Source organism: Misgurnus anguillicaudatus, chromosome 18 (assembly GCF_027580225.2).
Source record: "Misgurnus anguillicaudatus chromosome 18, ASM2758022v2, whole genome shotgun sequence".
Lineage (NCBI taxonomy): Eukaryota > Metazoa > Chordata > Actinopteri > Cypriniformes > Cobitidae > Misgurnus > Misgurnus anguillicaudatus.
Window position 1 is genome coordinate 28,483,524 of NC_073354.2, and position 19,212 is coordinate 28,502,735.

The window sequence follows — 19,212 nt, forward strand, 5'->3', positions numbered from 1 at the left end:
GTGTACTGCTAACGCCAATGAAACGTCACACATGTCTATATATGGTAATCACGTGCACGTCCTTCCTGGATGTAATGATCAGCACGGGTGTAAATCACTGTAGGTACGATTATGAATGTGTATATTTATTATACACGCACAAACACACACTTCAATGAAACGGAAAAAAAGGTTTTCTCAGTAATCTAAGCAAATAATTGGTTTCATTGATATAAACCTGAAGGTAACTAATATTATATACTTGTTGCAGATCTATATACTGTATATGAAATAAATAATACAATATTTCAAAATGTTTCACGTTTGTTTACAAAATAAAATTAAGTTATTGTAGCATGCAGGCTGATATAAAAAAGATGCTTTCTGTATAGCCAAATATAAAATTTGTTTGAATATGACTAAATTTTATTATTTTACTCTGAATAAATGTAAGTAAATAACACATGTTTAATAACAATTATAAATGTTAAAGTTACTCTTATCTAATAATTGGACATTTCAATCAGGACTGCAACATTTAAGAGGGATTTAAATAGCTTTGGGAGTTTTTGTGGTACTTATTCCTGGCTGGCATATCATAGTTCAAGTAGACTTACCTGTACTAAAACTGCACTCCAAAAATCTTTAAATATAATGCCTTTGGGAATTTCATTATGACAAACAGCACTAACTCTCTACCTTATGATCTTGCATGTTCATGACAAATAGTTTTTAAAAAGACAAAAAAACAAAAAACACTAAAAGAGACTGGGTACTGTGCAAAAACTTTAATAAAGAACAGCAAGCAAAGACAATCAAAAACAATTGAAAGGTGCTTGATAATAAAAAGGTGTAGGCCGTCATGCTGAAAGCTGGTTGGGATGTGGGACTTGTGTTGGAATTCGCTGGCGGTCTCCCATGTGTCATCCCAGGTTTTGCCACTGTAATATCAAAGTGCAGATAATGTCATTAGAACACATAGTACAAATGTGAGGTACTTGTACTACTTAACTGGCAGATTTTTCTCCACATTTTCTGGCGTCTGTTGTTAAAGTAGTAGTTACTTTTAATTAAAATATCCATACAGTTCTTTTATATTAAAAGCCATCACTGCTGAAAAAAAAAACAGCATAGACAAGCATCATTTCCATGCTGGTCTATGCTGGTGGTCACCAGCAAACCAGCACCAAAACAAAACATATGTGGGTCTAAATTACCATGATCTATATGTAATGTACAGATGTGAGTTTATAAATTTTTATTTATGTAGCTTCAATGTGTGAAATGAATAAACAGTGCCAATAAACAGCTGTTTAAATTGTAGTCAGCTGAGGCTTGGACCCGAAAAAATGTATTCCTTACGTCACAAGTTAACAAGCGGAGTAAATTTTCATGAATGGAAACTGAAATTTAAAGCAACAAACAAAAATCTCTGATATTCCATGACTGACTTTCAATGTCTGTAAAAGACCTATAAAATTCCATAATATTCCAGAAATTCCATGAACCGTGAGAACCCTGACTGTATCCACTTCAATCACAAATTCCAAGATGTTAACAGAATATTCTAAATAGAGATAAGGTAGATCAATCTCTCATTTATCTAAAAAATTCTGGAATAGTCTTTCAAGCATTCCACATTCAGGCTCACTCTCTGTTTAAATCCAGACTAACATCAAAGGTTGATTTACTGCCAGGATGTCCAGGGAACTTTATCTTACAACCGACATCACTGCCTACACTGTATTGGTTATGGAATGGACTAATTTGCATTGCAATGGAATAAATGTAACAAGATAATAAAACATAACTTACCACACAGAGCACGGTCACCAGTGAACTTTCAATTCAGCTTTCCCCTACACACACACACAAACACACACACACACACACACACACACACACACGCACACACGCACGCACGCACACACGCACGCATACACGCACGCACACAAAAGTAATGATTATTTTAACTCTTTAAGCAATTACTGGATATTATCTTTGAAAGGTCAGAATCAGTCACTGAGACAAGCAGCACTCAGCTTAATAAATAATATTTTACCTTATTTATCAACTCCCCAGTTATTTTATCGACAACCTGAAATGATGAAGAGACAAGTACATGTTAATAAGACATGAATGCCATGCTTTGTAACAATCACATGAGTCCATATTTATGTCAAATGATATACAGTTCTTTCCAGTGGTGTCAAATGAATTTGTGCTTGTTTTTGTCAATCAACCAAAATGTATTGGGTTGGTATTCCCAAAGACCTCTTAGCTTAAGTCAGGAATTTATATTGACCACAGCCCTTGGACAATGGCCTCTAAAACACTGTGAACTGGCTAACAATTACCTGGTTAGGTAAATGAATTCAATATACATGAAGATAGATTTGATTAGGAGCAAATTGTGGAGGAAGATGTAACAGGAAAAAAGTTACCCTTTATTCCAGGGTTCCCCAAATCTTACCCTGGAGGGCCGGAGCACTACAGAGTTTAGGTCCAACCCTAATAAATTTTACCCACCTGTGATTTTCTAGTGATCATGAAGACCTTGATCAGGTGTGTTTGATCAGGGTTGGAGCTAAACTCTGCAGTGCTCCGGCCCTCCAGGGTTAGATTTGGGGAACCCTTTATGGTATAGTTTGAAGCCATGGTATAGTTTGAAGAGGTAGATGTCTTTGTATTCCTCTTTCTCTGTGGCAAAGACGTGTCAGTGAGCATGTCAGAGGAGGTGGGGAAGAAAGTGGAGGAAAATAGTTGTAAAAGTAATAGGAGCAAGAGAGGTTGGAGAGAGTCTAGAGGACAGAGGAACAAGATTTAATGGAAATACAGCCTCAGACTCCTTGTTGAGATTCTCCGGCCGTTCCATGACGATGCTCTCCGGCAGCTCCATGGCGAGGCTCTCCGGCAGGTCCTTTTTTATCCCGTTTCCCAGTAAATACAATTGACTTGTATCCGACAGCCTCAAGTTTCCGCACCTGAAATGAAAAAGTAAATGAGCTGTAACCATAAAAGATTATTTTATAAAACATATGACTTTTGAACTGTAACCTTATTTTCGAAGATGTTTTTGAACAATTATTGTGTTTTTTGTTCACTAGCACTATGAAAGGTTTTACTGGATGGATGTGTGGATAAAGATCATGAGTGCATGTGTGCCACATACAACATTATGTTTTGTAGAGATTTACTGTGTTTGTATCAGCTATTATGGCAACCCCTAACTGTAAAAATTATACCGGTCTTCCTGAATTTCATAACAAACATTAAAAAGACAAAGTCAAAACAGCACACTTGTGTCCCTTGCAATACGATACCATAAAGATGGCGGCACAAACATTTACATCAAAAATAAGGTGGATATAATCAATGGTTAATTCCAGACTCATTCTACCATTGACATCATAACTTTCTTAATACTTGACAGCGAACACAACTTATTGATACTCTTCAACACAATTTAGGTAAATATGGATTCTTCCATGTATGAAATAAGCCTATGTTTGTAAAAGCCAGACCATATTGGTTAGGGATGCAATACCGGCCTCGATACCACATTTTCTAAAGTACTCGTTAAAAGTCCCCCGATACCATGGATCGATACCACGGTCTGAGAAATGTCTATATTTGAGCAGCGTGTAAGGGGTTAATGCCTCGTGTGTTGTCCAAAGAGGCAGAGTTTACAACAAACTGTAAAACTAGTCCCTTGTTGTAAATTTAAATCATGTTTTTTTTATTATTAAGTACTCAGTATCGGTATCAGCAAGTACTGAAATGCAAATACTCGTACTCATATTCCTAAAAAGTGGTATCGGTGCATCCCTAGTGCTAGTCTTATATTATGTGAAAAACATGCGCACTTCATTTAAAATATGAACACTTTCACTTACTGCAATACAGGCAGAATTAATTATACGCCCAGCATTTCTGCTTTTAAGGACAGATTTCCCCCACTGGCTATCCAGTGACCTGACTTTTTTTGGTGGACAAGCTTGCAAAGCAGACATGGAAAGTTTTCCTGCTTACCAGATATGGGCCTTGTCATGACTAAATATGCACAAAAATATGCACAAATACAAACAGATAGACAAAGATGACCAGACAAAACAAATACAAAGGTAAACATACTAAAAGAGAATTATACAGGGAGCTACAGAGAGACCAAAAAGTACACTACACTAGAGCACAGACAGGTTAAAAAGACAGACATGGCTCTTAAAAGTGCCTTTATTGTGTGTGTGTGTGTGTGTGTGTGTGTGTGTGTGTGTGTGTGTGTGTGTGTGTGTGTGTGTGTGTGTGTGTGTGTGTGTGTGTGTTGTAGAAGCTAAAGAGCAAGCAAATTTGAAGGACCTGATGAGAGAGAAAAAAAACTTTTCAGATTAATACATATTACATTTTCACAAGTATTCTTCATCAGTCTTGTAAAACGGGAAGTTTTGCAATTTGCACCCATTTGGTTGGTTTTGGGTTGTAGGCTACTATGTGCAATAAAAAGGGTTTGGGCAGGTGGAATTTTTAAATTATTAGGGAAAGGACAGAAATGGAAAATAATTTTACAGTTGCAATGTAAATTGTAGGCTCCTATGTAATCTCTGAAAGAGCAATTAAATTATTCATAATTTCATATTAAAACATGATTCCCAATAATGGTGCTGTTATGAATTAAGTTGTATTGTTTTATTATAGATCATATCTGACCGTTTATTGTATAATTTTGTGTGGATTTTAAATAATTACTGGGCTGGAAAACAAACCAATCTGGCAACACTGTTCTTCGTCTGATCATGTTGGCTAAAATTGGCTTAATAGTTGCGAGCTAGTGTAATATAGGTAACATATCACTACTGAAATCTTGCATTCCCCTGAATCTTGCATGATTAGTTACCTTATTTGCGACAGAATGAATTATAGCTAATTTTGCTATTAGCCTACTGCATATGGTGCAACAAAGTTATTTTTAATGACTTCTATTATTTACCATCCTAAGATTGCTACCGTATACATTATAATGTTCCAAACACAACTTATTGTTACGATTAAACATTTTTTTGCTGTGTAAATGTAAGAATTACCTTCATCTCAACTTCCGAGTTGAAATAGCCATGGACCTTCGTCTCATTCGATGACGTCACGGTTATTACAGGACTTTAAATAAACAAATTAATAATTAAACAACTTATTAATTAATCGAACACAAGTAAAATGTATATTTAGATCTATATTTATTAACATCAACGATCATTTGATAAAAATTATTTAACACCCAGCATGCATCACGTCTATAAAGCACTACATGATCAGAAAACGCTTAAAATACTTAATCTCACGCCCCGTGGAGCATTGTTAAACTCACCTCTGAATGTTGTCTTACGTGCAGTTGAACGCTGTTTTAATAAAACTCCTCTCTGAATGTTATTTTACCCACATTTGAGCGTTCTTAAACTCACCGCTGAATGCTATTGATCCTGCAGTTGACCTCACCGGAAACAGCTGTTGACTGCGAGGGACTTTTAACATTAAAAAACAGTTGAAAATGACCAGATAAATATTGACTTGCGCTGGCATAGATCGTTAATTGTTGCCGATTCCTATTTATTCTTATGTATTGCAGTCTTGATAAGATCTTGTGAATAAATGTTGATTAAACAGCTTCCCTACTGCAGCCCGACTGGCAGAAAAAAATCGTGCTATATGCACGAAAGATGCACCCAATTGAAATACATTAGTTTAAAAAACGTGCTGGAATTACGAAAATAACGAAATAAACGTGTTCCTGGCACGAATAAATAGATTAAATTACGTGACCAAATCACGAAATGCCGTGAGACTGGGTTGAAAATATCATGATATATCTAAGAATTTTGAGATAAGATTTTTTTGGATGTCATTAGTGTTACTCTTTTTTTTATAGCTGGGAGTGTTAAGATCTTTACATAAAAATACATTATACTGAATAAGTATGTGATTGTTACATCTATGATAAAATAGCACATGGCTAATGGCAGCCATTTTATTAAAATGTTCGTTTTTCCTGTAAATTGTCATTGGTGCATTCACATGTGGCGCAAGCGTGGCCAACAGCCAATCACAGTGGCCGCTACACATGCTCCGTTCTTCCATAAACGTAATTGGCTGGCTCTGTCTAGGTAATTTGCATAAGGCGATCTGATTGGCTGACGCACGCGTTGCCGCTTGAAAAGTTGAGAAATGTTCAACTCCTGCCGCGAGCAACGGCACTGACGTGGCGCCGACAGATCCACAATTCAGATCGGCAACGCATGACGTCACCCATTAAAAGTGAATGGGAAGTGTTAACGCTGACGCCCCGTGTGAATGCGCCGTTACCGTCATTGGTGTTACTTCTTTAATGAGTACTTTCTAAGCACTATTCCGTTAACTGACCAACACAAAAGCATCAAAAACAAAACAAGATTTTTTAAGTTTATAAGTTTTATCATACTCATCTATTATTATATTCTCATTTTGTCAGGTATTGAAGATACAATGTCATGGATTCTTTATTAAAATGTATTTTTTTTATAAAAAATATTTCTTTATAAAAATGTAAATTTGCAGATTCATAGATTTAACAAGTTAATTAATGCTATTAAAGAAGTTTTTGGTATGTTGAAAGAAGTTTATTTAAGCAGATTTCCATCACCCGAATTACACCTTTTCTGTAGAATGACCCAACTACTAGTGGGGTGATTCTCACGAAAACTTGGTTTTAAAAATGTCAAGCATAAAAATGTAAATTTAAGCAATTTTTACTTTTTTTCCCACCAGACATTGAAAAACAAAGTCTGGAGTAAATGGGAACATTAATTTAAAAACTTTTACTTATCATTTAACAGTTTTTGTAACATAATAAAAAAATAGTCCTAAAAAATCTCATTACCGCAACAGTCAGAAAACATCAACACTGACATATTTTCAAAATGACATGACAAACCTGAAAGAACATAATTTGGAGATTCTGCACATGCATTTAAAATCAAAGTATTATGCGTCTATTAATTAAATTAACATTTATTAAGCATCTGTTGCGGTAATGATAATCAAAATGTCGTGTAAGCATTCTGACAAGACTATATTTTAAATTAACTGTAAAAAAATGATCTTACCTGGTAGCCATCTTGAAGTAACTGGTCCATGTGCTTGGTCACTCAAAATCAAACTTTATTAAAATTCTGTATGTGTGCTTAAACTGTTCTGAAAAAGTGTTGCGGAGGATGAGAACACCAGGAATGTACACATCATTTTCCTAATTTTTCTTCATTATTATTATACATGAATATTCAGTAAATATTTTTTCTGTCATCTAAAGTAGTCTAGCAAAACATCCATTTATTTTTTTTCTTAATATTTTTGTGTTAATTTGATTAAATTACAACATAACGCATGTTCAAACACAGCCGGACACATTGGGGTAATAAGAATTTCAGCAGAAAATGAGATAAAATTTCCAATTATAAATTCTTATGTTGAAATCACACATTGTGCAAGGTAGAACACAGTATTGTGTTAATTCTGATGCTTTTTAATGTTACTATATTACACATTTTAAAGCTAAAATCATTAGTGCCGTGGTGTTTCAATGGTTTCGTGAGAATCACCCAGTGAGTAATGTTCTTGATATTGATTTGTTTTCATTTGTATGTTACTGACAGCGATGTTGTTTAGATAACTGTGATTGGCTTATATTTATGCTCTTCCTGGTATCTTAAAATTACTGAAACAAACCACAATACATTTTAACTTGCATGGTTAAAAATAAATACCAGTAAACTCTTTCTAAATCGTCATGTAGTGAGTACTGTGTGGTGTTTATAAACAATAGCAGGCTATGACTTCATATTCGCAGTCCGTATTTTTGTTGTTTTCACTTCTGTGGCAAACACTGACAGTCGTGCAGTTGCTCGTGACCAAACAAACAATGTATTAGATGACCTCAAACTGAACCATTGGGGAAAAGAGTCACAACCTGCGTCTGAAACAGCAGTGATGTCTAAACAAAAGGCTTCATGGAGGGTGTGCGACGGACATGGGCAATTTAACGAATAGATGGTAAACACTGCCGTGGCGGTTATCACGTCATCTGTCAAAACGTTATAATTGACAGAAAGCTATCAATGTGTTTTGACATCATACTTGCTTATATCGGTAATCCTATGCTTTGTATAGCATCATAAATGGCATTGTATTAGTAAATTAATGGTAATTTTACAACTTATCTTACTGGTAAATTGTCAGGGCAGATTTACCAGTATTTTTTAAAAGGTCCTTTGCAGATATATGGTTTAAATACAGAAACTTCTCCCTAAAGTTTTTTAATATTTTACTATGTTCTTACCTCAACTTAGACAAATTAATACATATGTTCAATGCATGCACTTAATCTTTGTACAGCGCGTTGTGAATGTGTTAGCATTTAGCCTAGCCCCATTCATTCCTTAGGATCCAAATGAATTTAGAAGCCACCAAACACTTCCATGTTTTCCCCATTTAAAGACTGTTACTTAATTAGTCACATGAGTAAGTATGGACGCACAAAATAAAATGTGGCGTTTTTTTAAGCAAATAAAAAATGATAACTATATTGTATGGCGAAAGAGCACTGAGTTTGCACAACTTCGACCCTGGCGCAGTAACATTATCACTCCTGACTACTCCCCCTCTCGCTCAAACTTCCGTCAGTATTACTGCACCCGAGATCGAAGTACAAAACTTGTGTAACTACTCATGTAACAGTAAAAAAAAAGAAAAACATGTGTTTGGTGGCTTCTAAATTCATCCCTGTTTGGATCCTAAGGAATGAACGGGGCTAGGCTAAATGCTAACACATTCAAGGCGCGCTGTACGATGCACGCATTGAAAAAAGATAGGTACGTAATTAGTCTACGTTGAGGTAAAAACGTAGTAAAACATTAAAAATTGTTGGTGTCTTCCTTTATGAAATGACCAAATAAATAGTGCATTGAAATAACTGTATTTACAACATTTATTTTGTAACCCCTAGAAAATAATTGTGGATATTGTATCCCTGTTGCTTAATTAATATTACATTGTGTTAGCAAGCAAAAATCATTGGTTCGATCCGAAGGAAACACACATACTCTAAGGGGGCGTGCACACCAACGCTTTTACGCCCGCGGCCGGCGCATGTTTTCAGTTGTTTCCAATGAAAGCTTGGCGTTTTTCAAATAAGCCAGCAGCTAGCGGGTTGTAAGTCATTTTGAATACAAACAAATGCATAAATATAATAATATATTGTAAATGCTCTTAATATTGGCCATTTTTAACTCTGGAGAAAAATGGGATGGGCAAGTAAAATATAAACAATTATGTGGAATTTACACAACTATACCTAATAATTATAATATAGCACCAAACATTTTTTCTGTTCATAGTGTAAATTTTAACTATTAAGCTTTAAGTCTGACAGCTTTAAGCCTTTAAGCAGACTTGGAAGGATTTTGTATAACCAAGAGCCCGTGTGAATTCTTCATGGACGCTTTTGTAAAAATATGGGTGTGAGCTGCCTGAGGCCAGCACCAATATCAGCAAGTCTGAGAGGACACACGGAAAGAGGTCAAAGGCTATTCCTGGCAGATTAATGTCATAAATTACACTGCATTTCGGACAGATAAATTCATTGAGCTATGCTATCAAAATAGGAATCCGTGTTCCTGCAATGTCAGAGTAAATCATGGCGTACAGTAAACAGAAAACCAATTCTAATTTGCTCCAGGAGGCTGATGTTTCTCCTGGTGAGCAGCCGTGTGACATCTTGGGACCTGGAAACAGGATCAAATTAAAATGGGAGAGTGGATATCCCAAGCATGAGGTTAACAGAGGTTAAAGAGTAGTGGCTGCTTTGTGAGGTATTGAAGCATTTTCAGCTTTTTATAATAAGTATTATAAATAATAAATCATTTGATTATTAAGTGTACACTTAGGCCGTAATGAGAGTAAATTCAATAACAGCTAAATGCTGGTGACATTGAATTTCAAATGTATGCATAATTGAATTATACTTTGTTTATACTGATTTATACAGACACCATCAGGCTGATGGTAAAGTGGGAAATTACTTTTCATGTTAAAGCACTTTTTCCTATTCTTACCTGGATGCAAAGGGGCGGAAAGTTTCCATGAGAACTTAACTCATTCCCTGCTATCCATTTTTTGAAAAGTTGCCCGCCAGCATTTTTTGTGATTTTCACAAAAGTCTCACAAAATGCCTTTCACAAAAAAAAAAAAACGTTTCATCCTATTTAAATTTACTTTCTATATTTTTTCTGTGCTTATGAACTCTTTTTATATAAAAAAACACCTCTGAAATAATTGCATTTTGTTAGAGATCAGATTCAGAATGATTATTAAAACATACACACAGTTAAAATGAGTAAATAACATTTGGCTTCAGTTTTTCATAAAGTGGGTAATCGCGGTATTGCAGAATAACATAAAAAAAATTCACCAGGAACACTTATTTTATGCAAATGTTTTCTCTTAATTGACGAGATAACTCGTCAATGGCGGGAAAGAGTTAATCTGGGAAATTTTGGAAATATTCGAAATTGGAAACTTAATGGGAATTTATGGGAGTTATATAATTTATATAAACTTATCATGTACAAACATAAATAAACATTTTGTTTGGTCATAAGCTATGGAGCCCCTAAGGGGACATGGAGAAAACATAAAGTTTAGTTTCGTGTGCTCATGTGAAACTATCGCATTTAGTTCCCTTTCAGTCGGTCACTACGACGTCACGTCGTGACCGACGAATTGGGAACCGCTTCGCGGGTGACCTATCTACTTCGAGAACTATCAAAAACGCCAATGAACTTGGCATGCAGGTATTTGCATAATGCCGGCGCCGCCCCGCCAGGTGCGTATATAAGGCGCAGGTGCATAATACCAAATCAGCTTTATTGCTTCGAAGCCGGCAGACATCTGCTCTCGAGAAGCTGTTAACTGATCTTCGTAGATCCTGTGCTGTGTGGGAAGAAAATATCTCAGCTTGCTGAAGTTGGTTGGGCAACGACACCTCAGCGGAGGCTCGCAGTGTTTTTTCCACCCTTTCTCTCTCTCTCTCTGTCTCTTTAATTTAGGACTTGAGTTCGAGTGAGTGCGTTTGCCTCTCCCTGTGTGTTTCACCAGCTCGCACAAAAGAGTGATTTCCCTAAAAGAGCAGCACGTTTGAGCTTTGTGTCTTTTTAAAGACAGCCACTCATTCGTGTCACGGTCGGGGTCGTCTTTTTAAAGATGGATTTCCGTCCGTGCTCCGTTTCTGGATGCGGTGTGTTTATCGCCCCCCAGGATGGCCACAAGCGTTGTCTCTCGTGTCTGGGGCTCCAGCACGCAGAGGCAGCGTTGCGTGATAGTTCATGCCCCGTCTGCGAGGGCATGACTATAGCGGATTTGCGGAGACGGGTGTCGTTCCTCCGGCAACGGCCCCCGCCTTCCCAGTCTGGTGCTGCTAAGGGCGCAGCTACCAGATTGGCGAAGGATGACCTCCGTATAACGGTGCTGGGTCGGTCTGCTGGTTCGTCCAGTAGCTCCCAGCGCCCTGATCCGTTGCCAGCGGAGGTCCCGATGGAGACGAGCGGCCCGTGTTCTACGGTGTCCTCGCGCTCTGTCGAGCCTCCACCTGACGCGATATCCACCGTAACGTCGGAGGGGGGGTTGTCAGCCTCGGACGTCGATCCGGATCCGCTCCCGCCTTCGGGCCAGGTTGCGGCTTCTGCGTTCGACCCTGAGATGGCAGCCATGCTCGCTCGGGCGGCGGAGGCGGTCGGCTTGGAGTGGACTAAACCTCCCCCACCTGAACCGTCCCGCCTCGATGATTGGTTCTTCGGGGGTGCCAGGGCTTCTCAGTCCTCGCCCCCGGTGCCTTTCTTCCCCGAGGTGCATGAAGAGCTGACGCGGTCGTGGAAAACCCCGTTTTCCGCCCGGAACCGGCCGTATCAGCCTTCACCTCTCACCTCTCTCGAGGGTGGAGATGCCAAGGGGTACACTGGTATCCCGTCAGTGGAGCGCCCGGTCGCGATGCAGTTGTGTCCGGCCGGTGTCGCTTCCTCCTGGCGGGACCAGCCTACTCTCCCCTCACGGGCCTGTAAGCAGTCTTCGGCGCTGTCCGGTGCTGCTTACAAGGCTTGTGGGGAGGCAGCCTCTGCCCTGCATGCCATGGCATTGCTGCAGGTTCATCAGGCTAAGGCTCTGAGGGATCTGCACGCGGGAGGTCACGACTCGGCGGAGTTCTCTGAACTACGTGCGGCTACTGATCTGGCGCTTCGTGCGACCAAGGTCACCGCACGCGCCGTCGGGCGTGCGATGTCTACCCTGGTAGTCCAGGAACGCCATCTCTGGCTGTGTCTGGCGGACATGAAGGACGCTGATAAAACCCGGCTCCTGAATGCTCCGGTTTCCCAGACCGGCCTGTTCGGCGAGACGGTCGAGGAGTTTGCGCAGCAATTCTCCGCGGCCAAGAAGCAGACTGAGGCCATCGCTCAGATCATGCCACGTCGGAAGCGTCCTGCGCCTGCCCCATCCACGTCGGCGCCTCAGCCTGCTCCTCGCCGAGGGCGTCCTGCGGCGGCCGCCTCCGTTCCTCCCCGGGGCTCTTCTAAGAAGCGAGGAACCGGTCGTCAGCAGCCCGCCCCGCCCGCTCAGCCCGCTGCAAAGGGTGGCAAAAGAAGATAAAAGCGGCCCTGAGACGGGCGACCTAGAGATGGAGGGGATCGCTCTTCGGGAGATGGTGAAGGCACCACTCCCCCCACCGGAGGAGGGCCGGTTGGGGAATCTTTTGTTTCATTTTTCTGTTCCGCCGACTTTTCAGTCGGCACCCACAAATCCACAAAAAGAGCGAATTCCACTTCCATCTCTAGGTCTTCAGATGAGCTCCGGAGATACGAGAGGGCTCATAACCCCCCCTCGTTCTCCGACTCATCAGAGGAGAACGAGAGCGACGCACGGGCTCATAACCCCACCGCGCTCTCAGCCGGTAGGAGACAGCTACGGGCTCATAACCCATCGTCTCCCTCCTCCTTCGCCAGAGGGTGCATCGAGTGGTGTGAGGTGTCTTCAGCAGAGCCTCCCTTACTCAACCACCCAGCAACGGACTCAGGTGAGTGTTATCACACACAACACTGCTGTCGGTGCGGCCGTTACGCACACACCGGCGATCACCTCCGTTGCGCCCGCCGCGGGTACACCGATCGTGCCTTTAGTCCCTCTCGCACGGTATCTGGGGGCGTGGGAACAGCTTCCCAGCCCGTCGCGTTGGCTTTTACGCACGATTCGTCTCGGCTATGCGATCCAATTTGCCCGGCGTCCCCCCAAATTCTCCGGCGTTCGTTTCACTACGGTGAGAGCTGCCGATGCGCACGTCCTCCGTGCGGAGATCGCTGTCTTATTGGCGAAAGACGCGATTCAGCCGGTCCCTCCAGCCGAGATGAGGTCGGGGTTTTACAGCCCTTACTTTATTGTACCCAAGAAAAGCGGCGGCTTGCGACCGATCTTGGACCTGCGTTCGCTGAACCGTGCACTTCACAGAATGCCGTTCAAAATGCTGACGCCCAAACGCATATTTCCATGCATTCGTCCAAACGATTGGTTCGCATCTATCGACCTGAAGGACGCGTACTTTCACGTATCGATTCTCCCCCGACACAGGCCGTTTCTCCGCTTTGCGTTCGAGGGGCGAGCATACCAGTACAAAGTCCTCCCATTCGGGCTCTCTCTGTCGCCCCGTGTATTCACCAAAGTAGTGGAGGGGGCTTTAAAACCCCTGAGAGAGAGAGGTGTGCGCATTCTCGCGTATCTGGACGATTGGCTAATAATAGCTCAAACACGTCAGACGCTGTGCGATCACAGAGATTTAACTTTAAAACACCTCGCTCGTTTGGGTCTTCGGGTCAACTGGGAAAAGAGCAAGCTTTGCCCCGTGCAGAGAATCTCTTTTCTCGGTATGGAACTGGACTCGATCGATTTGACAGCTCGTCTAACAGAAGCGCGTGTACAGTCGATTCTGACTTGCCTGAATACATTCAAGAGCAAGAGCGCGGTCCCGCTGAAACAATTTCAGAAGCTTTTGGGGCATATGGCAGCAGCCGCAGCTGTAACTCCGCTCGGACTGCTTCATATGCGACCGCTTCAGCATTGGCTTCACGATCGAGTCCCGAGGAGAGCGTGGCTGCGCGGCATTCACCGTGTTATCATTACACCTGCGTGTCGTCGCACTTTCACTCCGTGGTCAGACCGTGCGTTTCTCCGAGCCGGTGTGCCTCTGAGACAGGTCTCCAGGCACGCGATAGTATGCACAGACGCGTCAGACACGGGGTGGGGGGCCACGTACGATGGGCTTGCGGCTTCGGGGGTCTGGACGACACCCCAGCTGCATTGGCACATAAACTGCCGGGAAATGTGGGCTGTATATCTTGCGCTCGTCCGTTTCAGCAACGAGTTACGGGGCAAAGATGTATTAGTTCGAACAGACAACACTGCGACCGTGGCGTACATCAATCGTCAAGGCGGTTTACGCTCGCGTCACCTGTCGCATCTCGCCCGTCACCTCCTCACATGGAGTCAGAAGAATTTGAGGTCTCTTCGTGCCATTTACATCCCGGGCACGCTCAATGTAGAGGCGGATGCGCTCTCTCGGGCTGCGCGTCCCGGCGAATGGCGACTCCACCCCATTGCGGTTCAGCAAATTTGGAGACGTTTCGGCAAAGCGCAGATAGATCTGTTTGCTTCCCCAGAGACGACCCATTGTCGCCTGTTCTATTCACTAGCCGACGACTCGCTCGGCGTGGATGCATTGGCACACAGCTGGCCGCGAAACATGCGCAAATACGCGTTCCCTCCGGTGAGCCTCATTGCGCAGACCTTATGCAAAATCCGGGAGGACGAGGAGAGCGTGCTGTTGGTGGCACCGTATTGGACAACCAGGAGTTGGTTTCCAGAACTCTCTCTCCTCGCGACAGCCCCTCCGTGGAAGATTCCCCTGAGGAAGGACCTTCTTTCTCAACAAGAGGGCACATTATGGCACCCGCGCCCCGACCTGTGGAACCTCCATGTGTGGTCTCTGGACGGGGCACGGAGGATATGAGTGATTTACCGCAAGAGGTATCTAACACTATTGCTGCTGCGCGAGCGCCGTCTACGAGACAGGCTTACGCGCTTAAATGGAACCTGTTTGTCGACTGGTGTTCTTCCCGAAGTGAAAACCCCCGAGAATGCCCGATTAGTGTTGTGCTTTTATATCTCCAGCGTCGTTTGGAGAATAGGCTGTCACCATCCACTATTAAAGTCGATATCGCTGCGATATCAGCTCACCATTCACCCGTAAACGGTAGAACAGTGGGTCAGCACGACCTAGTCATTAGATTTCTCAGAGGCGCTCGAAGACTGAATCCTTCGCGTCCCCCCTCTATTCCTCCTTGGGACCTGTCCTTGGTGCTGAAATCACTCCAGGAAGCCCCATTTGAGCCTCTGCATAGTGTGAGTGTTAAGTTTCTTACAATGAAAACTTTAACTCTCCTTGCTTTGGCTTCTGTTAAGAGGATAGGGGATATTCATGCATTTTCGGTCGATGAATCGTGCCTTCAGTTCGGGCCGGCTGCATCCAGCGTAACACTGAGACCCCGGCCCGGCTTTGTGCCCAAAGTTCCCACCACTCCTTTTAGAGATCAAGTGGTGAATCTCCAAGCACTGCCTTTGGAGGAGGCAGAACCAGCCATGGCTTTGTTATGTCCTGTTCGTGCACTACGTGTGTATATAGACAGGACGCAAAGTTTTAGGACCTCAGATCAGCTCTTTGTTTGTTACGGTGGTCAGCAGAAAGGAAAAGCTGTCACCAAGCAGAGGATGTCCCATTGGATTGTGGATACTATAGCCCTTGCATATCAAAAGCAGAATGTGCCTTGTCCATTTAATTTACGTGCCCACTCTACACGCAGTGTGGCATCATCTTGGGCACTGGCTCGCGGTTCCTCGCTAACAGATATTTGTAGAGCTGCAGGCTGGGCGACACCTAATACGTTCACAAGATTCTATAGTGTTCGTGTCGAACCGGTTTCCACTCGGGTTCTTTCTACTAACTAGTTAAGAATGCCGAGGGTCGGCTCGTGTGTCGGCTTGGAGCCTCTATTTTGGTGCTGCACATTTGCACCATTATGGAAGGCCATTGGGGCAAAAACGTCTAAAAAACTGTTTTTGCCTCTCCTCCTCCGCCCTGATAGCTGGTGTTGCGGAGCATCCGCTGTCAACCTATCACTGATGTATTCTCTGTAAACCTGTGTAGGCTAGGCGTCCACATTTGTCCCCTACGTGGGGTTCATTTGTGTGTATAGTCCGTGGGGTTCTAATCCTCCACGTTTTTCCTTAGCAGAGCCTGCTCTGCACCTCTCAACATACCATGTATTGTTCAGAGACTTATTTTGAGCAACCTGTCGGTTGTTTCATATATTTTTATTTCATCAATTTAACCTTCTTAGGGGATGGCTTCCGCAGTGTTCTAGCTCCGCTCAGTTTAGACGCTTCTCCCAGTTCGCTGCTTCACTATCGTGGGTTAAGGAACAGGTAGTGACCGGCCTTCTGCATTTCGCCTTTGGGTCCGCCCCTTATGTGGAGGGCGGAGGGCTTTTGCAGGCACTGGAAGGGTTCAGCTGCAGTGGCGTTTTGGTAGGGATTCACAATTCGTCGGTCACGACGTGACGTCGTAGTGACCGACTGAAAGGGAACGTCTCGGTTACGTATGTAACCCTCGTTCCCTGAAGGAAGGGAACGGAGACGTCACGTCCCGTCGCCACAGTTTGCTGTTCCATTGCTGTTCAGGCCGGGCACTGTTGCTCGGCTTCTCAGCAATAATATAGCTGATTTGGTATTATGCACCTGCGCCTTATATACGCACCTGGCGGGGCGGCGCCGGCATTATGCAAATACCTGCATGCCAAGTTCATTGGCGTTTTTGATAGTTCTCGAAGTAGATAGGTCACCCGCGAAGCGGTTCCCAATTCGTCGGTCACGACGTGACGTCTCCGTTCCCTTCCTTCAGGGAACGAGGGTTACATACGTAACCGAGACGTTTCGTGTGCACACGTGAAACTAAACTTTTTTTTTAATTCTGCACATGAAGGTTTCGCGTGAGCACAAAAGTTTCACGTGTAGGATTCAAGAAATGATATGTGCATGTTATGGAAGAATGCAAGTACATGCAGGGGGTGTGGCCTCAATGGCCCTTCAGTAAGCATGTGCATGTGACTGAGAAATGTGCAGGGTAGAAAATCAACTGAAATTGCATTAAATATTGTTGTGTTAAACTAAATTATGGTGCACTATTACATCTAAGATCCCTGTAATTCATAATTCCCATATATTCCTGTTAATTCCAATGGAAAGTTTCCAGCCAACATGCAAACATAACTGTAAGTAAACCATTTGAACTTCAATTCCCTGCAAAGCGTAAACAATGTGACCATTACTGTAATATGGTTTGATCAATGGCATAGGTTTGGGGTGGGATTATCAATTTGTTCAACCAATGGTGTACAGTGAAGTATTTGGGAAACCTGTTTGAAAACATACGTACTCTGCAAGTCTATGTGCAACATGATCTCACAAAGTTCTGTGGGATCGTCTCAGAATTTTTTGCTCATTTTTCCGTGGCATTCTCACGGATTGGTTACTCAACTGCTTTTTCCTATTTTCAACAATTTTCGCTTCAGTTTAGGGTTAGATTTGGTGTTTGTGTTAGTATGTCACTTTAAGTATTGGCTTTATTCTTTTATATTTTCTAAACTTTAAACAATTGTCGCCTGGCGTTGGGGTTAGAGTTGGGTTTGGGTAAGGATGTCATTTTATGTAAATCTAACCCTAAACCGAAGTGACAATGGCAAGAAAATAGGACAAAACAGTTGAGTAACAAATCCGTGAGAATGCCACGGAAAAAAAACAGTCTGTGGCAGGGCCACGGAAAAATGCGGAGATCCGTGAGAATGCCACGGAAAAATGAGCAAAAAAATTCAGTGACTATCGCACGGAAATTCATGAGATCAGGATGTGTTAAAGCTAGTAATGCAGAAATTACAAAATCATTTTCAAAGCTTAGAAATAAGCTTTCTCTAAACCTTAAACCCATCATGTCCTCTGTGTGAAGAATGAATGTCCTTCAACTCCACTGATTTATAGATGTAATAGTCCAAATCCATCTTGTTCAGACCATTTCATCTAAACAGCTTTTCGTAAAAATATATAAAACGTTTTTTCTTCTCTAAACAGCATAACACCATCTGTCTGGCAGTGGTGGCTCGTGACTGCTTTTCCGTGGGGGGCAAATTCAAAATAAGTGTTCGGAGTGTCATGTGTGTTGCTTGTGTTTTCAAAATATGTGTTTACTGCACATGCATCAAACCGTTTATGATAAAAGAGACGCTCACATTCACAAAATCCTCCCTTAAAGCTCATGTAACACACGCTGTTTCTGCATTTCTGATGTTAATCTGGAGTACCTATAGAGTAGTATTACATCCTGTATATTTCAGAAGAGTCTTTAGTTTAATCAGATTTATAAAAGAAAGATTAGCTTTACCGAATCTTTCCAATAACCTATGAAAAAATGAAGGAGTTACTTCCGCGGGAGGAGCGAGTACGAGTCATGCCACACTACACTGTTTAACTTATGATTCACTACATGTTTGTGTCATTTATATAATATGCACGCGCCTATTTCCAACATAAGACAGAAGTCTTACTTACCGCATGCACCTCATGATCCAGTTGGGAAAATCCAGCGCATCAAACACAAGCAAAACTCCGCTGCTACCCCGGATAATAAACTATATCCATTGTTTTCATGATGCTGGCTTTCTTCTCCTTACATCCAAAAACACACTTCTTTCGTGCCATTGTTGAGTTTTGAAAAATTAAACAAAGCTGTGTCGCGTGATATGATGTTTGCAAGTTCTAGCGTCTTGACGGATGGGCGGGGTTTTCTGGGGGAAGTGTCCATATAAAGAAGTGATACGTATAGAAACCCCTGAAACGTCAGCTGGACCTGTAATCGAAAAAAACTTTCCAAAACTTGTATGAACCCTGGCAAAGTGCATTCGGCACAGAAATACTCTGTAACACTCCCAACTGCTTTTTTGACCCTTGCCTACGTTAAGGATGAGGAAACAACTCTATAACTGTGTTAATAAGTCAGTATGCATGAAATAC

At 42.3% G+C, this 19,212-nt stretch overlaps 1 long non-coding RNA gene across 5 annotated transcripts; it reads right to left on the bottom strand.

Annotated features, from left to right (window-relative positions):
* Positions 1–752: 752 nt before the first annotated feature.
* On the bottom strand, positions 753–5,820 carry LOC129442201 (uncharacterized). Of its 5 annotated transcripts, none has more exons than XR_012358709.1 (6): positions 5,433–5,820; positions 5,058–5,130; positions 2,816–2,963; positions 2,042–2,077; positions 1,795–1,838; positions 753–920 (listed from the first exon to the last, which is right to left on the bottom strand). It is a non-coding gene; the product is annotated as an uncharacterized lncRNA (long non-coding RNA). The 5 variants fall into 5 exon arrangements; XR_012358706.1 differs by having other exon boundaries at positions 5,339–5,820; XR_012358707.1 differs by having other exon boundaries at positions 3,876–5,130; positions 5,339–5,820.
* Between the last annotated feature and the right edge of the window lie 13,392 nt (positions 5,821–19,212).